Raw genomic sequence first — 19,314 nt, 5'->3', positions numbered from 1 at the left:
GGTACCGTCGCCCAGAATATGGAGCATTTGTTTACTCTCCTGTCCCCTGTGCCCTTCCACCTGCACTCGGGAAGACTTACTCCAGGCCAACCAGAGTGCTAACAGAGTAGCTTCTTTTTTTTGTCGGTCGGGACAAATTTAAAAATTCGCATGTTCACTAACACGAAAGAAGAAGAATAATTATACTTTTCAACCAAAATTTAAAAATGGATAGGGGTTATTATATCTTTGGAGACTGTACTAATTTAAAAGAATATTGAACACATTACCGTAGTGTCCTCTAGAAGTCACAATCCTTGAGTCCTTACAATATCCTTGAATCTTACCTCTGTAAGTTGATGTCCGCAATGCTTTTTAAAAGTTATTGCGTAGGAAAAAGTCTGCTGCTGAAGTAATCGGATAGTTTATTACTTCAGCAGCAAATTTTTTCAATACCTAGCTGACGACGCTTTTATATAAGAAATAAATTTAAATAAACTGGGCATGTAAATTGGATGGCCCAGGCACTTCCATTATCGGCAGAGACCCAACAAGATTAAAGAAGCATTCCCGATAAGATTTCCTTCAGAGAAAATCAATCCACACTATGGAACGTTACACTGACATTGTTTCTTTGAGATTAATATCTATACTTAATACCTATCTTCGGTGTTAATCTCTCTGTAGTGTATGGGGAATCATTTAATTTGGTTGTTAGCTGGGTCCCTACTTTGAAATATATAAATCTATAATATCTATTTCTGACATTACAAGATGAATTAGTAGTTAATTACACCATAATTCACATACGAAGTAATGTCAGGTTAGAAAGTTCATGAAAATTTAAAGAAATTTTAAGATTCTTTATGTAGTTTTAGGTATTTCAGAAACAGATTTATGATACGTATTTATTATTAAACATGAATGTTTACTACATTTTGTACACCTTCCTCATTTATTCTTTAAGTCTCTCCTCCACCCAAAGGTTGCCTGGAAGAGATCGCTTTTAGCGATAAGGCCGCCTATTGCGTTATATTGTAAATTGTTATTTGTGTAAATTGTTTTTAAGTCAATAAAGTAGTATTCTATTCTATTCTATTCTATTCTATTCTACTTATTATAGTAAATCATGCTTTAGTTTTACTGAGCTAAAGCACTGTAAACATTGATGGCCGACTGCTGCTGACACACCGAATTTTAAACCTAAATTCAATAAACATCTATTCTCTATAACTTATAATTTCTTCTGCCCATCAATCATTTAGTTTTGGGATGGCAGATTCATTAAATCTGTTGATTAATAAATAACCGAACCTAAACCCTTGAACATTGTGTAAATTCAGCTTAAAACTTTCAATAGATCGATTTGAATGACACTCGTTGATTTAAGTCTTTTGATTATGAGTTAATGACAGAATCACAGCAATATATAGATTTAATTTCACCGGTTCTTTTCCGAAACTGTGCGTTATCCTAACGTCTTTGGGATACGAGTAGATACAAGCTTTAAAGTGGTGGTTTTAATTAGGTACAACTAATATACCTATGTAGTGGAACATAATGTCTATGTAATAAATATGTATACAAGCTAATGCCATATATTGGCCACAGCCACAAAGTCCAATGAAAACCCCCGCCGCGGGATCAGGTCAGCCACTCTGCAGTAAGCTGCACGGCTTTCATCCTTACAAAAGTAATTTTCCTCGATACTAGTCCGGAAATACTTTAATCTTGAATAGCATCTTCTATTACGGGCTGCAGTCTTTAGAAATATGATTCTTGGGGATTTTCCTGTTTCAAAGCAGTGTCGTCTTCAGGATTTGATTACAGATTGCAGACTCAGAAATATGCAGTAAGTGATTTTAATTAATTAAATTCAAAGGTTTCATTCGTTTATCAAATACATACAATTTTGTAGCTTTCAAGTTGGTTTCAGGGCGCTATTATGCTATTAGAACGTTCAATGTAACTAGATTGTTTAAGATAAAGGCGATTATACAAGCCCACGTTGGTTTATCTTCACTGGGTGTTTAAAATTTTCCCAATTCGACGCGGATCTAATACGCCTTTGATCGAAGAAGTACGCATTCAAACGGAGTTGGCTCACACCACACGTCACGTCTACTTCAAAGTCAAAGTCAAAAGTCAAAGTCAATTTTTTTTATTCATCGTACAAATATAAAATTTTCTGATGAACGTCAATTTTTACAAATTACTCTCCGTTCGGATAAGGGGGGCTCTTTCTGTCTGAGGAGAAGAATGGAGGCAAGAAACTCCTGAGCCATCTTTAAAAAAAAAAAAGACTTAAGGACGCGTTTTCAAAAATCTTCTCTTCGATTTTAGGTATTGAGTCGTATTACTACATACGCACGGCTCTCACACACACAGTGGCATTATGCAAATCGTGAAATGAGAATGAGTATACTAAAATAACTTGATCATTTTAGTATTTGGTTATATTTTCGTAAACTACAATCTATAATCAAAAGGTTCTTGTCTCTCGAGGGTCTGATGAGAAGCAGGAACAGGGCGACTGGATCTCAATGATGGCAATAGCTAAGAACATCGAGATTGGGCTCATTCATTTAGTCTCAGGGTGCTGGTTTCAGGTGCGGTCTGGTGAGGGTCTGATGAGGAGCAGGAACATGGCGACTGGATCTCAATGACGGCAATAGGTAGGAACATCGAGATTGGGCTCATTAATTTAGTCTCAGGGTGCTGGTTTCAGGTGCGGTCTGGTGAGGGTCTGATGAGGAGCATTGTATTGTATTGTATTTATTCAGTAACAATTTACATTGTATTTGAAATTTAATATTAAATCTAAATCTTAAAATTAAACATTCTATTACAAATCAATTACATATTCACATATCAAATAAAAACATAATTAACTATTACTTACATCACATTAAAATTGAATTAAAAATTATGAGATGGAAATATTAAATTAGAGAAAAAAAAAATTAAAAATAAATGTATATAAAATTATCACAGTTCATTTAGGTACTTGTCATTTATAAACTCATCTATCGAATAATAACACTTCTTTATCAAAAATGATTTCAATTTACTCTTGAATATTCTGTAGGAGGTTATCTCTCTGAATGCAATTGGCAGGTGATTGTAGATGTGAGGCGCCTGATACCGAGGTGAGTATTTTACAACATTGAGTCTTGGACATATGTCAATTTTGAGGTATTTCCTTCGGGTCATTAACCTTTCCTTTCTCTCTGTTTCTGTTTCCAGGCCATGCAGTTTTTTTACTAGGTCGGTGGTTATGACTAGTATGAAAAGACATGGTACTGTAAGAAGTTCGAGTTTTAGGAAGTAGTCTCGACATGAATGTTGTTGGGATATCCTAACCATCGTTCTTATTGCCCTTTTCTGCACGACGAACGCTTTATTTATGTTGCCTTCAAAACCATTTCCCCAAAATCTAATACTATAGCGTAATTTGGACTCCACAAGTGCGTAGTATACTTGTTTAAGGTTAGTCATGTCAATTTCATAACGAAGAGTGCGTAAGGCAAAACATGCTGAGCTCACCGTATTTTCTACAGACTGCAATTCATCTTTCCAGTTTAATTTGTCATCTATGTGTATTCCTAGAAACTTTACAGATTTTACTGGCGCAATTTGATCACCGTCAATGTTTATGTCTATTATTTCATTATTTCTAGAAGTAGATTTAAATAGCATAACATTCGTTTTTGTTGTATTTAATTTTAAATTGTTGCACTTAAACCAGTGATTAAATAGTATTAAAGCTTGTTGAGCTCTTTCACTTAGTAAAGCTATATCATCAGAATTAACAACAGCATTTGTGTCATCCGCAAATACCACTAAATGTACATTGGGCAGATGCTTTTCGGTATAAGTGATCAGGTCATTTGTGAAGATGATAAACAGAACTGGCCCCAAAATAGAACCTTGGGGTACACCTCTTTCTATTTTCTGTAAACTAGATGTTTGTGTTAGTTCACTGTTGTTATTTACGCACACTATTTCAACGAATTGTTTCCTATTTGCTAGATAAGAGGTGAGTATTTCTAAAAAATCTCCTCTAACTCCGTAATGATCGAGTTTTTTTAGTAAGATTGAGTGATCGACCATGTCAAATGCAGCACTCAGATCAAGAAATATACCGGCTACTCTCAGTTTTTGGTTAAGCTTTGTTACTATGTCATCTATCAACAGATCGATTGCATCAATAGTGCCTATACTTTTTTGGTAGCCAAATTGTTTGTTACTAATTATCTTGTTGCAATTTAAGTGCACCAATAATTGCTGTTTAATAACTTTTTCCAGTATTTTAGATAATGTCGGTAGAAGAGATATAGGTCTATATTTCTTGGGATCCATTCGAGATCCCTTTTTGTAAATGGGTAATACTCTGGCAATTTTAAGTTGTTCTGGGAAGATTTTATTTTGCAAGCAGTTATTATAAAAATTACAGAGCGGTGTTGCTAATATATCTAAATTTTCTTTTATTATTGTTATAGGAACTTCGTCATAACCACACGAAGTTTTACTTTCCATTTTCTTGACAATCTTGGCTATTTCATTTGGCGTGGTTAGTCTTACTTTTATTTCTGCCTGTGTTCTTTCTGTACTCTGTTCTAGGAAGTTTAATGCCGTATCCGATTCAGGCCACGTTGCTACATCATTTTTGTTAAATTCTTTTGAAAAAATGTCTGCTATCTCTTTAGGATTGACTATTATCTTCTGGTCGACCTTTAATTTTATGTTTTCTCGTGATTTGCTTAAAAGTTTATTCCTATGTTTGTTGACTACCTTCCAAATGGCTTTATTAGAATTTTTTGCTTTTTCAATCTCTCTTGTTGCCGAAATTCTTTTTGCTTGCCTTAAGACTCGGTTGTATATTTGTAAATATTTCTTTTTGTAAACGACACTTTGGTTATTGTTTTTCGTCTTTACCGTATTTAGTACTCTTTTCATTTTGCTGGACACTCTTATACCTTTAGTTACCCATTTTAATCCAGTATTTCCCCGTGCTCTAATTCTTTTTATTACCTTAGGATAGCATTTTTGGAATGCTTGTGTGAATTTTGACAGGAAATCATTTATACCCATAATGTTAAAATTTTGTCTTAGTATTTCTATCCTAAATAAGTTTTTGGCGCTATCACAAAAAATTCTTCTCGCGACATTGGTATAGCTTCCAACTTTAACCTTAACTGAGCTCTCTAGTCTTAAAGAACAAAACATACCAGCGTGTCCGTCTCCAAGCCCGTTTTGGTCCACATGAACTTTTTGTACATCTGATTCTGGTATGTTAGTTATAAAGTTGTCAAGGCCCGATTCTGTATCATTCCTTATATAAGTAGCACAATTTATCAAGCAACGAAAATTGTAGCACTCTAGCAAATTAAGGAAAGCCCTCTTTTGATCAGTATCCTCTAAAATATTCACGTTAAAATCACCACCAATTATACATCTTTTGTTAAAGAAGTGTTCTAATAAGGACTCTAATTTCTCCAGAAACATATCAAAATTATTAACTTTTGGATTTCTGTAACAACAACAAATATTAATATTAGTAGCCTTGTCTTTAATTCCACATATTTCGAAACATTCTATTTTATACAACTTTTTACAGATTGCTAATTCCTTAACTTCTCTACCTACTTTTCCTAATATTAGGGAACCACCCCTTTTCTTTTTTGGTCTAGTGTTGTATGTTGCCATGTTATAGTTTTCAAGATTGAGATGTAATATAGATTCTTTGTACAAAAAATGTTCAGTTATACATAAAAAATGTGGTGCTAAGTTTGAATCTTTCAAGAAAATTGCCAATTCATCAGTCTTATTACCTATTCCACAAAGATTTTGATGAAAAATCAGAAACTCTTCTCTATAAGAAACATGTTGGTTAACAGTGTGGTTTTGTTCTTTACTAACAGGTGCTACGAAAAAGATTTATCTCAGTGTCGCTCAACGTCGAGTTTTGGCCATTTATAGCCTTCTCCCGCTGCATGTCATCCGATAATGTTTGTGTGCTTTTATCAGACCTTGTGTGGTTCGGTGATTTAACATACATGGAATATTTGTAATGGTAACATGTTTTTAAAATTTCCCTCAACAATACCCTGCTTTTACTAAGTTTATTATACTTATTTACAATTGTGTCAGTGAAGTTTACAAAAGATGCGTGACTGAAATTATTGCAAACAATTTTTATTAAGTTATTTAAACTCCGTTCATTTAAAAACATACTCTCGCAAACCTCTCCAAATATGACATTAGTATGTTGTAGTAGATGTAAGTTATAGAAAAGAAATGACTGCAGTTTCAATGGGTTCTTATCACTTGATCGTGTTATAATTATAACAAAGTCATCCTTGGTGAAGCTTTCAGTGATAGCTTTACAATCCGCCATTATTTTATCGAGAGTCGCATTGGGTTTCAAAGTAGACGTAACTAAGAATCCCTCTCCTAGAAGCCTCTGCAAATGGGGCCGCATTCCCCGTCCTTCATCATCCGAAAACAGATGTACCCTTTGCTTATTGATGTTGCTATCAGATAGTGGACAGATCGTAGCGACGTCATTCTCAGCTTTATATACCGTTGCGGTCTCAGTTTGTCTGTTTTTATCCCCACTAGGAGAACTTTTTGTTGGTGACTTATTGTACGGTATACAGTCATTATCTTCTGTGCGAAACATGATGTTCTTGGTAGCATTATTTGTTAATTGGTTAGGTGATGATCTAGGAAAGCCCATTTGCATGTGAATCGGTTTTATTTTTCTATAACGGGGAGTGGTCATTCTTTGTGGCGTATTCCCGAGATTATCGATTCCTACTGTTTTATAGATTTTTAATTTGTTTTGACAGTCCGTGAGACTATTCTTTAATAAGGTATTTTCCATATTTAATATATCAATCTCCTTATTTGCTGCTTCCAGTTTATTTGTTAAGTTGTCTATCACTTCCTTTAGTTCAACTTGGTATTCCGGATTAACATCACTATGACATTTGCCAGTTTCGGGTAGACTTTGATAAGTCATATCGAGGAATGATTCATTGCCATCTCTTTCAACTTTATGATGTTTTCTATTTGTGACATTCTCGAATGAGTCGTTCATGTTATTTTTATTCTTTGTTATGTTCAGTAAAGATGAAAAAAGAAAGCGTCTTAGTGGGGCTCGAACCAGCACACCTCGCTTTGCGAGTACAACGTCTTAGCGCTTAGACTGCTGTGCTTGTAGAATATCTCTCGAAAAACTGATACTGTATTTGCGATTTTATCGTAAAGTTGCCGTTATTGGACTTTGGACTTAGTTAAGTGATATTGTAGAAGAAAGTTAGTTAAAAGCACTTTAACTCACGCTGATTGTTTTTACTCGTTAACAATATTCACATAAGTTGCACTTATCACTTTTCATCACGATTTTTATGTGATTGTTCCATATTAAGTTCACTTTTCGTTTCAAAAAAATATCTTCGTCGAAAATACGCTAATAACAGATAGAATCACTTGATAACAGTTTTACACGTAAATCACTCTAAGATACTTGTAGATAGATGATTCACTAGCTTAAATAGCTGATTAGAACATTTTAATTAATTAATAAGCGCGGACACTATGTTTATCGTGGCTAGTGGCGCCCTCTCTCTGAAGGAACATGGCGACTGGATCTCAATGTCGGCAATAGGTAGGAACATCGAGATTGGGCTCATTCATTTAGTCTCAGGGTGCTGGTTTCAGGTGCGGTCTGGTGAGGGTCTGATGAGGAGCAGGAACATGGCGACTGGATCTCAATGATGGAAATAGCTAAGAACATCGAGATTGAGCTCATTCATTTAGTCTCAGGGTGCTGGTTTCAGGTGCGGTCTGGTGAGGGTCTGATGAGGAGCAGGAACATGGCGACTGGATCTCAATTTATTTATTTATTTATTTATTTATGCTTTTATTGCACAATTTACAAAAGTAGTTGTACAATGAGGTGGACTTAATGCTAAGAGCATTCTCTACCAGTCAACCTGCAGGAGGTTCAGGAGCAGAAAGTAGAGAAGTGCAAAAAAATAACAAAAATCTCAATCAATGAATCTCACAAAAAAAAAACCTACACAAAATCTACCATAATTATACCTACATATATATAAAAAAATATATATAAACCTATACCTAACATTCAATGATGGCAATAGCTAAGAACATCGAGATTGGGCTTATTCATTTAGTCTCAGGTTACATAAATATATTTACATAAGATATTTCATAGCTAACTTTAGATGAACAAGGTTCATCCGGAGGTTTTATTTTATTTGTTTCTTGGTTGTTCTCTTTTTCGTCGAAATTCTGAAAGAGTACAAAGAATATTAAATTTAATGCTACAGAAAATATTAAAACGTTGGTAAGTAGGTATTTTAATTAAAATATAGTAATATACGTTAGTGTCTCCAGATAAACAAAGTTGTTCCTGAATATCTATTTCATCAGACTGGGTGTTTTTTTGGTTACTCGCGATTATGACCCTGAAACATGAAAATGACTATTAGTTTTGATATAAATACAAGTAAATATGCCTATGTGGTATACTAGTGAATCGACACGTACGTTCTACGTATTTGCGCATTACGTCTATTTGCATTAATCATTTTTCGAGTTACTCCAAACTTCTTATACCGTCCCATCTTAAACAAAAAAAAAAAATATTAGTAAAGAAAATGTCAAAAAGCAAGAAGGGTTCCAGCTAGTAGCAGTCTCCGAAGTCCATCATCATGTCAGTTCAGTCAGTCCGGTGGGAAGTACTCATCACAAGAAACACTACGAGCCCAAACACGACATATCTACGTCTACCCGCCTATGAGTTCCAGTAGCAGTCTCCGGAGTTCATCATCAGGTCAGTTCAGTCAGTCCGGTGGGAAGTACTCATCACAAGAAACACTACGAGCCCAAACACGACATATTTTATTTTTTATTTTATTTTATTTTTGTAGGAAAACTTAACTATATAACAAGAATACATTAATTAAGACTAAGTATAAAATACGTTTAACAAGTTTCCACCTATATGATAAAGAAATAAGCATAGGCAAAGGCAAAAATGGAGTGTACTCTAACTAATTATTACTTACTTATAGAAAACTTGCAACAAAACTACAACTAACTATACCTAATTAATATTGAAATCTTAGAGATTGAGATTGGGAAACTTAACTACTTATACAATACAATAATACTTATTTATGCTTGAGAATCGAAATAATCCTGAACTAGCCTATTGCATACTGTTGACAGACTATTTGCGAAGATGTCTATTTCAGTATGCTTAGAGATAAGTTTATTGATAGCATGCGGTACGCGCCAGAAGAATGAATTTTGACAATAATTAGTAGAAACGAGGGGTATGTAAAAAAGGGAGGGATTGCGCATGAGCTTTGAGGGAGCAAGGATTTTTATATAATTAAGTAAATGGGGACTATCAATAATGTTATGCAAAATTTTAATAAAAAAGCAAATGTCTGCGATATTACGACGATTGTAGAGTGGTAAAAGATGGTGACGCTTGCAACGAGCATCATAACTAGGATCATTTATACCTGTCCTGTAGGTTAAGTATCTGAGAAACCTCCGCTGGATGCCTTCAATCCTTGTGACATATTCCTGGTATCTCGGATTCCATACCTGAGAAGCATATTCAAGAGTACTGCGCACGTAGGCGCAGTATAGTATTTTAATAGTTTTTATTTCTTTAAAGTTTTTGGACATTCTTATAAGAAATCCCATAGATTTATTAGCTTTGCTAATGATGTGGTCGATGTGGACATCGAAAAGAAGCTTCTCATCATGGATAACCCCCAGATCCCTGACTTGGCTAACTCGATCCAGTCTCATGCCTTTAAGCATATAATCACACAGTGATGGACATCGTTTGCGAGTAAATGAAATTAGGTAGCACTTTGAAACGTTAAGATCTAACTTATTAGCATAGCAGTAGGTGTCCAGTCTATGGAGGTCCGATTGAAGCCGAAGCTGGTCATGGGCATCATCGATCCTTAAGGCAATCTTCATGTCGTCAGCAAAAAGAAATAGCTGTGAATGATGGAAACATGACTCTACATCATTTATGAAGATGACAAAGAGGAGTGGACCGAGAAGGGACCCCTGAGGCACACCAGAGGGTATTTCCATCCAGGATGACGTAAAGCCGTTGATGACAACAGCTTGAGTACGACGACTGACATAAGACGAGAACCACCTAAACAAATCACCGTGAATTCCCAGTCTAAGTAGTTTTCGTAGAAGTAAGGAATGGTCTATTCGGTCAAAAGCCTTACTATAATCTGTATAGATGCAGTCAACCTGACCACCACTATCCATATTTTCTGTTAGGTACTGGTTGAACAGTAGAAGATTAGAGACTGTAGACCGACCCTTCAGGAAACCGTGTTGACATGGAGAAAATGATGATTGTAGAGAAGAATAGACCTGATCATAAACAATTTTTTCAAAGATCTTAGCCAATATACATAATTTAGAAATAGGTCTATAATGCTCTACTTTAGATTTATCGCCCTTTTTATGAATGGGAGTTACAAAAGCTGCTTTCCACAATTTAGGCACTACACCTTCGGATAATGATCGCCTAAAGAGCATGACAACTGGTTGCACGAGACTAGATGCGCAACGTGTGATAAATAAAGGTGGGATATCATCTGGTCCAGCTGATACAGATATATCAAGGGTCTTCAAAAGCTTCAGAACCTTTTCTTCAGACACCTCAATGAAATTTAAGCTTTGGAATGATTCAACAGATACATCACCACCTACCACATCGTTGGAGTTGTTTAGAATTTGATTTAGAAAGGTGGAGTGGAAGTATTCGGAAAAAAGGCTGCAGATTTGCTCTGTAGAATTAGCTGTGTTACCCTCGTATGACATGGAAGCTGGAATAGAAGAATTTTTACTTTTCAGCTTTACGTATGACCAGAAAGCTTTAGGGTTTATAGATATTGACGCTTCTGCTTTAGCTACATAATTATTGTAACATTCTTTTTCTATTTCAATTGCTCGGGTTTTTAATAATAAGTACGTTTGTAAATCGGAAATGTTGTTAAATATGATGTTTTTTAGCGAATTTTGATTTTTCTTTGAGGATTTTTATCAAACACTTGTTATACCAAGGAGGAAACTTTGAACATGTGACTAATTTGGAAGGTACAAATTGACGGCGAAGATTATATAATGTTTGATAGAAGAAATCTACAGCGTCATCTATGGAACGGGAGTAGATCTCCGTTTTCCATCCAACATTATCCAATTCAGATAAAATTGAGTCATAGTCAGCAGCATCATAAAAATATTTTAGCCGAGGTTTGACTTCAGCCATCTGAGGTATAAAATGAGAAATAACAATTTTTAATGAAGGGTGGTGAGAATCCTCTTTTGTCAATGGGCTATCGCAAGGAAAAACCTCTACAGGAAAATCACAGAGTATCAAGTCGAGGATGCGGCTAGAGCTATTCGCAACATGATTATATTGAGTTAAAAAACAGGAGTCCAAAGTATCAATGAAATTACGCTGACTATCACCGGATATGTTAAAAGGCTGGAGTTCATTGGAATCGCAATTTTTTGACCAATAGATATTGCTTTGGTTGAAATCGCCGAGCACAATAAAGCTTTGATCCGAATTCTGAGTTGTGATGTCATACAAGTTATTAGTGAATGTAGAGAGTTGAGCATTTACCGAAGACCCTATGTTATTATTGATTATATATACAGTACATATGTTGAGTTTTTTCATCTCATGGTTTTTAGATCGAAGCGATAGCGTCAACCAGATGTCTTCGGCATTCGAGTGCCATTCAGGTCTAGGAGTGACGGCAATCTCACGTCGAACTGCTATCATTACTCCACCTCCAAAGGTTTGGCCAGTCTTAGCATAATCTCTATCACGTCTGAAGACGAGATAGCGCTCGTCGAACAACTCGTTATCAGGTATGTTTTGGGGCAACCAACTCTCACAAATCGAAACCACGTCATATGAGTGCATGAGTACATTACGATAGAATGCATCAGTTTTTGTTCTTAGTCCTCTTGCGTTTTGGTAGTAGAAAGTGAGGCAGTTATCGTGAGGAAACATTTATGTTATGTAAGGAAAATAAGACAATAATATGAAATGCGTGGGATTGTATTAACATGGCAATATTAAATATGCAAGGTACCAGCAAACGAAGCCGCACTGTCAATGATCCCTTAACTAAGCAATATATACTTAGCAGATATATAATAGCATAAGAATAATGCACTATGGTTGTGACAAACGTCATAAAAAATGGTAAGGCATAGACTGAATTAGCATACAGTGGATAAAGCACAATCAGCAGCGTTAAGCATATAAAAAAGGCTATTTCAAGCATTACAACGATTCTCAAACGTTTTACTAATAAGCAAAGTGTTATTATGACTATGACAAGTATTAAGGTAAGTTCACTATACATCATTATTATATGATTTTTGCTAAGTCGTTTTCGGATTTTATGTAAAATACTGGTGAGGTAGCATTTTTCCGAACATGAATCGAGCAGTTTTTACCCAGACAAACTGAAAATTATTCTCCTTTGCCAGTAGTTTGACTTTGTTAAGTAGTAGCTTGTTGTTTTCGGTGAGGTGGTCGTTTATATAGACTTTATCCTGACAATTGCCAAATCCCAGGTCAGCAGCTGATATCCCACGCCGGCCCCGAGCAGTGGCTACAAAGTTTTCCTTCAGGTAGCGATGGGTCAGGCAAGCTACTATAGACTTAGGGCCAGAGTTGCTGTGGGAACGAACGCGAGACACGAAGTTAATATCTTCCTTTTTCAGCTGGAAATCACATATTTCGGCCAATTTCAGAAGTAAATCGAAAAGATTTTCATTTTTTGTAAATGGTATTCCTTTTACCTCGATATTATTCAATCGGGACCACTGCTCCTTTTCATCAATTTCCTTTTGAATTTTTGCTAATTTATTTTTATATGACGCAAAATTCTCGATCACTTTCTCGGTTTCCGACACCCGCTGCTCTATTTTTAAGGACTTATCTTGTAGGTCCTTCACAGAGCTGTGAGCAAACTCAACGGAGGTCATTAATTCAGCTATGTCCGTTTTGACTTGAGCCATATCTGAGACTAGCTTAGGTATAGGAGCAACCATGGCAGCAATCTTCTTTATTTCCTCCATTAATGACTCGTTCGTTATTGGAGCAGGGCTTGAAGTAGTCGGGGGCGGTATGCGGGGAGAGTTTCCAGTGGATTTGCAGGCGGTGCAGCGCCAAGATTTTTGCCGATCACCCAGCTTCCTGTATCCGGCCTCTGTTACACCCGAGCATGGAAAGTCCAGAAACAATCCGCAACAACTGCATTTCGCACCGTCATTGCAAGTACTACTACAGCGCGCACAGGTGAACATTATTGACGTTAGGTAAGTGTTCGACAAGTCCGGTCCAATCAGTGACTCAGTCTATGCGGGAGCGATAATAACAGTACTCGAATTTCGTCACGCTGTACGGCCGTCAAAATGGCCCAGCGGCTAAGACGTCCGGATTTCAATCGAGAGATGCAGGTTCGAGTCCGAGGGCTGGCAAATTTTTCTGTTTGTTTTTTCTCTTTCTTCAAAATAGACAGTAGGTACTCACAGGAACCGGCGACAGAGCAGGATGCAGCAATACAGAATGCAATATGGCGCCGTCTTCAAATGAGAGTTCACACAAGATAGAACGGGAGGGACCGACGATTCCGAACTATCACTCCAGTTCAATTGGTTGAAAGATTTAAAAATATTTAAAATAGAAATAAAACAGCTAAAGCACACGTCCACTCGCCAGGCAGCCAAGGCAGAATTGTCTGTCATATCTACGTCTACCCGCCTATGAGTTCCAGTAGCAGTCTCCGGAGTTCATCATCTGGTCAGTTCAGTCAGTCCGGTGGGAAGTACTCATCACAAGAAACACTACGAGCCCAAACACGACATATCTACGTCTACCCGCCTATGAGTTCCAGTAGCAGTCTCCGGAGTTCATCATCAGGTCAGTTCAGTCAGTCCGGTGGGAAGTACTCATCACAAGAAACACTACGAGCCCAAACACGACATATCTACGTCTACCCGCCTATGAGTTCCAGTAGCAGTCTCCGGAGTTCATCATCAGGTCAGTTCAGTCAGTCCGGTGGGAAGTACTCATCACAAGAAACACTACGAGCCCAAACACGACATATCTACGTCTACCCGCCTATGAGTTCCAGTAGCAGTCTCCGGAGTTCATCATCAGGTCAGTTCAGTCAGTCCGGTGGGAAGTACTCATCACAAGAAACACTACGAGCCCAAACACGACATATCTACGTCTACCCGCCTATGAGTTCCAGTAGCAGTCTCCGGAGTTCATCATCTGGTCAGTAAAATAAAAATACAACAATATCGAGTCGGGTAAAAAAAGTACGGAAATAGGTAGGTAGGTACTTACATTTTTCGTAATCAATGAAGATTCAAGTCTCAAGAGCAAGGAAATAACTATTCGTATCTGTACAGCGATGTTTTCACTTTGAGCGGCGGAGAAAAACCGACACAGGTCCACCCACAAAGGCGCCGTGGCGCAGACTGATTTGATTTTTGAAAATTCATTGTAACAGTACGGGATAAGACAGTTGAAAAATGAACCCTATTACTTGCCGCTAAAGAATTACGAAGACCACGAAAATCGTGTTTTTTTTTAAGAGAACAGTTTATTTATTTTCTTAGTTTTGTATAGGATTTCGGACCTATAGAAATAAGTTTCGCAAAATAGAGTATATCAATTATAAGAACATATTTTTTATAAACACTAAAATCTTATAATATCTGAGATTTGCGCACCTAAACACACCCTGTTTTCATTATTTTCAGGAGAGGAGGGTAAGGAAATTTGCTTTTACTGTATAAAAAACAGTGATTTCTCCAATTAAAAAAGCAGTTTCCGGTAGTCAAAGGCTTAGGCTATCTGTAGGTACCTAAACTAGTGGACATAATTCAACGGATTCAATCGTAAACTGCACCCGAAAACTACAGATTTCTCAGTTTTGCGGGCGTTGACGAAAATGCGCTCTTAAAACTAGTTGGTATACAATACTTATAAGCTTAATAATGATTATTATAATAATATGAGCAGAGCTAACTACTTATCACAGCCTTATACTTATAACTGCATAATTTCGCTTCACGAAAACAATGTTGAAGTGCTGCCACGCTCACCACGACTCGACTCTATCTCGTTCTAGTCAACCTACCAATAGCATGACTTCCCAGTTCCACCTAATCTTCTTATTTATCTTCAAGCAAGAGTCTTCTTCTTCTTCTTCTTCCTTGCCTTATCCTTATTTAGGGTCGGCTTTGTTGGTCATGTCACGCCATTTTACCCTATCCTCTGTCATATCCTCATTCACTCACTTCAAGAGTATCCCCACTTATACTGATTAACCGAATTAGGGATAAATGGATAATAGCCTCTACCTAAGCTTGATTATTCCTTCAGTATCTTGATTGATTGACTGTCGAAATTGTCTTTAATTAATCATATTAGTGGTGACTTCTCGCCGATTGAATGTGAATAGATGTGTTTGCCGCAGGCATTGCGTTGTTAATATGTTAGTGTTGCATACACATAGATAATACGTGCGTGGACTAATCTGTGAGGACACGGCTGGAAACGTAATCAAGATTGCAACCGATTAATAGGGAATATGCGTAATTTTTTTTTATACTTTTATTGGATAGTTTTACATCACTTTATTATAGGAAAAAAAAATTCAATGCCAAAATATAAACAAATTACAACCATCACGACCACTTTGAAATTCCCGTCAGGATGGCGGGCTGTCGTGACGTCATAATCGTTTAATTTCACGGCTCAGAATAATGAGTCCCGTCAGTCGGCATAGATTTTTTACCTAATCAAGTAATCACAGAGTACTTTTGTATTTTCAACAAACCAATGTTGTCATGGTAACAAACGAAAAAGGAAGTGTATAAAGCTCAGATGTATAAAGTGTGATCAGTGGCAGTTTTGTAATGGTAATAAAGTGTGACCAGTGGCTGTTTTGTAATGGGAGCTCGTAAATAGCTGCTAGTAGCTCTTTTGAAATGGGAGCGCGCAAACCAGAGGACCTTTGTACACAATATTACGCTATTATGGCAATATGAATATAAAGTAATATTTGTATTGTATGTAAGTACTTACTGTAACTTTGGTTCTCAGTAAGAGAGACTAGGGTTAGTGGGTCATTCTATTCTATTATCTGTGGGGGTGTAAGAACCTGCACCTGGCTCTCTTGAATGGAACCATTGTGCATATCTAAACTATCGAATAAGACTATAAAAATATATGCATATTCCCTAATATTTGGGCACACGGCTCTCGACTTTTCAATAGTCTTTGCTGTCCTTTTCCGCAGCTGTCCACAGTTTACTCGTTCATACTGCGTAATAAATTTAATGTATCCAGTTCTTCTGATTACGAGAATTCTTCCATAACTTAATTTAGAAAAAAATAACAACTTTTGAAATATACTAACGTCTGCCATTATAACCTAAAAGTAGAAAGAGCAACTTGTGTCATGTTCATGTCATAATACTTACAATACAAATTTAATTTTATTGTGTTGCAATATGGAGCATATTTGAGTGGCTTGTTGACTAGCGAATGGCTGTTTACGCCTCATTACAATAGAACAACTAGTGGCAGCCTATACACTACCAACAAAAAATATAAAAAGTCCTAAACTTTGCAAACAAACAAGCATATCAAACAAGAAGTGGAGAGGTTATAGGAGGCTAGGATCTACTCGTATTGGAAGAATTTTTATGTGATCCATCGTATCTGATCACAACGAGCATCACAAATACTCGGTGACATTAACATTTCTTTGTTTACACTTGACATTTATTTAACTATACGCAAACGCAAAGAAGTTATTATTCTGAGATTGATATATAAAGAATTATGACGTCACATCCGCCCTAAGAAAATGGGTGACGTTTCTCGGAAGTTAGAATTTACCGAAGTTTTTTTGTACTTTTCAACTTCATTTACTTGCTCAAAAATAAATTATAATCAAAAATAATGATGGAGTCGTAGTTATGAAACAACAAAGTTTATTATAAATAATATTTGACCTTTATTTGAACCACTTGCATATTCCCTTAGACCACGGATTTGAAGCCACTGTATTCTATAATGGACAACATTTCATTTTCTTTACCCTATATTTTTATTAGTTATTCGGAAAGTTTATAGAAAATTAGTGGACCCGTATTTTTTTATTTTGTATATACATAAATTTTTGCATGTTATTTTAACTTTAAAGTAAATTATTTTAAAACCGGAAGTGATGTCACATATTAGGCTCAATTTTTATTTTTGTCTATTGCCTGAGTCTCGAAAAAAAACATAAATGACACTGACAAGTGACATTTAAACTTTGTTTACATGCCAACCAACAAATGGGTCATTTTCAAATGACCTTGATATTTCTAATGATGGAAAGTAGGTACTTATCATGTAAAAAAATAAGCAGAAGTATTTTTTCAGCTGTGTAGGTGGTGGCATGCTCTGAGACATATTATATAGAGGTCATCTCTTAATAATAAATAAAAAAAATAGTCAGAAAGTGTCAGAACAGAATTAATGAAAATGACCCAAATAAACAACAACGTCACGATAAAACGTCAACGTCAATCAAAAATGAAAGTGACAGTTACTTTGTTTTTAAATCTATAGGCTTTGATCATCAAAATGCATCGCACCTGATGCATGACGTCATCAGCACTTTTTTACTATTTTATGATTTTCTCGAAAATGATACATCCAAAAAATACAAAAACATTTTTTTTGTGGCCTTTAGAGCTAAATCTCGAAATGGTTTTCGATTATTTATAGCAGCTTTAGTTTTTTGAAATGTTGTCCATTATTATATTAAAAATATATATTGTATTGTACATACCTGAACAATTCTTATACATATGTACGTAAAGTTACAAAAATATACCTATTTTACATAAAGATATCCACCAAATGTGCTATTCTTTTCTGTTTCACTACGTTAGTTAATTCTGTTGTGCGATAAAAAAATATAATTTTATGTGTATCTAATAAGAAAGCATTGTAAAATTGGCATTGTCTATCAAATACATGCCTGTTTATTTATTATAATATCGCATTACTTAGTGACCTTTTATAACATTGAACCTGTGTATTGTTAGCAATAGCTACTATAAATACAACTACCAAATACAGAGACGAAATATCTTAAAGGCCAAATCGAGCCATTACAAGCCTCTCTGGAAACTTGGACGATGCGGCATATTGTCAACAAATACCAATAACCTATAATAATACAACCCAAGTATCGACAGCCTATTCTGTAAAGATATTACGAACACATCTCAATACAGTCGAAACGCTACAGAATGTTAAAAAGTTGAGGTTTTTTTAAAATTTTATTTCATTGCACAAGCAACCGAAAGCGGGTCGGTTTACTGTGCCACTTTTGCACACCCTATGTTACTTTACTCATAAAATACAACTTGCAATAACATAAAATACAACACAATACAATAACATAAATACAATAACATAAAATACAACACAAACGTTTACCTAAATTTGGATTTGGATTCAATTCCTTGTTAATAGCTATCAATTAAGGGCAGTTTTAGTCGCTATGTCGAATATTGTGGAATCACAACGTTGTTTTCATAAAAGTTTTTCACAAAAAGCCCTTCAGCAAGAGAGTTCATATCCATGCTTTCATACTGGATACTTTATTGTATGTATGTAAAAACGGTGTAGCCTGTCGATTGGATGCAATTTCAGAGTCGCTCGTATTTTGTTTTTATGTCGGTTATTCTCTTTATTAAAACCTATATGAAACTCGGTAGATGGACAAAGGTTAAAAAGCTATGTATATTGGATGTTTAGCATACCAGTGCTGCGGATATGATTTGGTAAAAACATAGATTTAATATTTATTATTATTATTATTCAATTATTTCAGGCAACTAATAGGCCCATAGAAACAATAAATACAATAATACAATTATTAATATACTAATAAGTACATCATATTCTTAAATATCTTACTTATAAAAACTAATGTTAACTAACTTTATGTTAGGAAAAGCCTAGCCTTACGACGCCGCACCATTTTGGTGTCGGTACTTCGTGGGAAACTTTGTCATTGCTCGCAATTGCATTGGGTATTTTCATGTTGTTTACTTATAATAATTATGATTACTGAGTCAGGAGACAGGTATCCTTTGTATTCCCATGGACTCTCCATGCTATCAACAAGCGTACAA

The sequence above is a fragment of the Plutella xylostella genome, chromosome 5 (genome assembly GCF_932276165.1).
Source record: "Plutella xylostella chromosome 5, ilPluXylo3.1, whole genome shotgun sequence".
NCBI lineage: Eukaryota > Metazoa > Arthropoda > Insecta > Lepidoptera > Plutellidae > Plutella > Plutella xylostella.
This window is presented reverse-complemented; position numbering follows the sequence as displayed.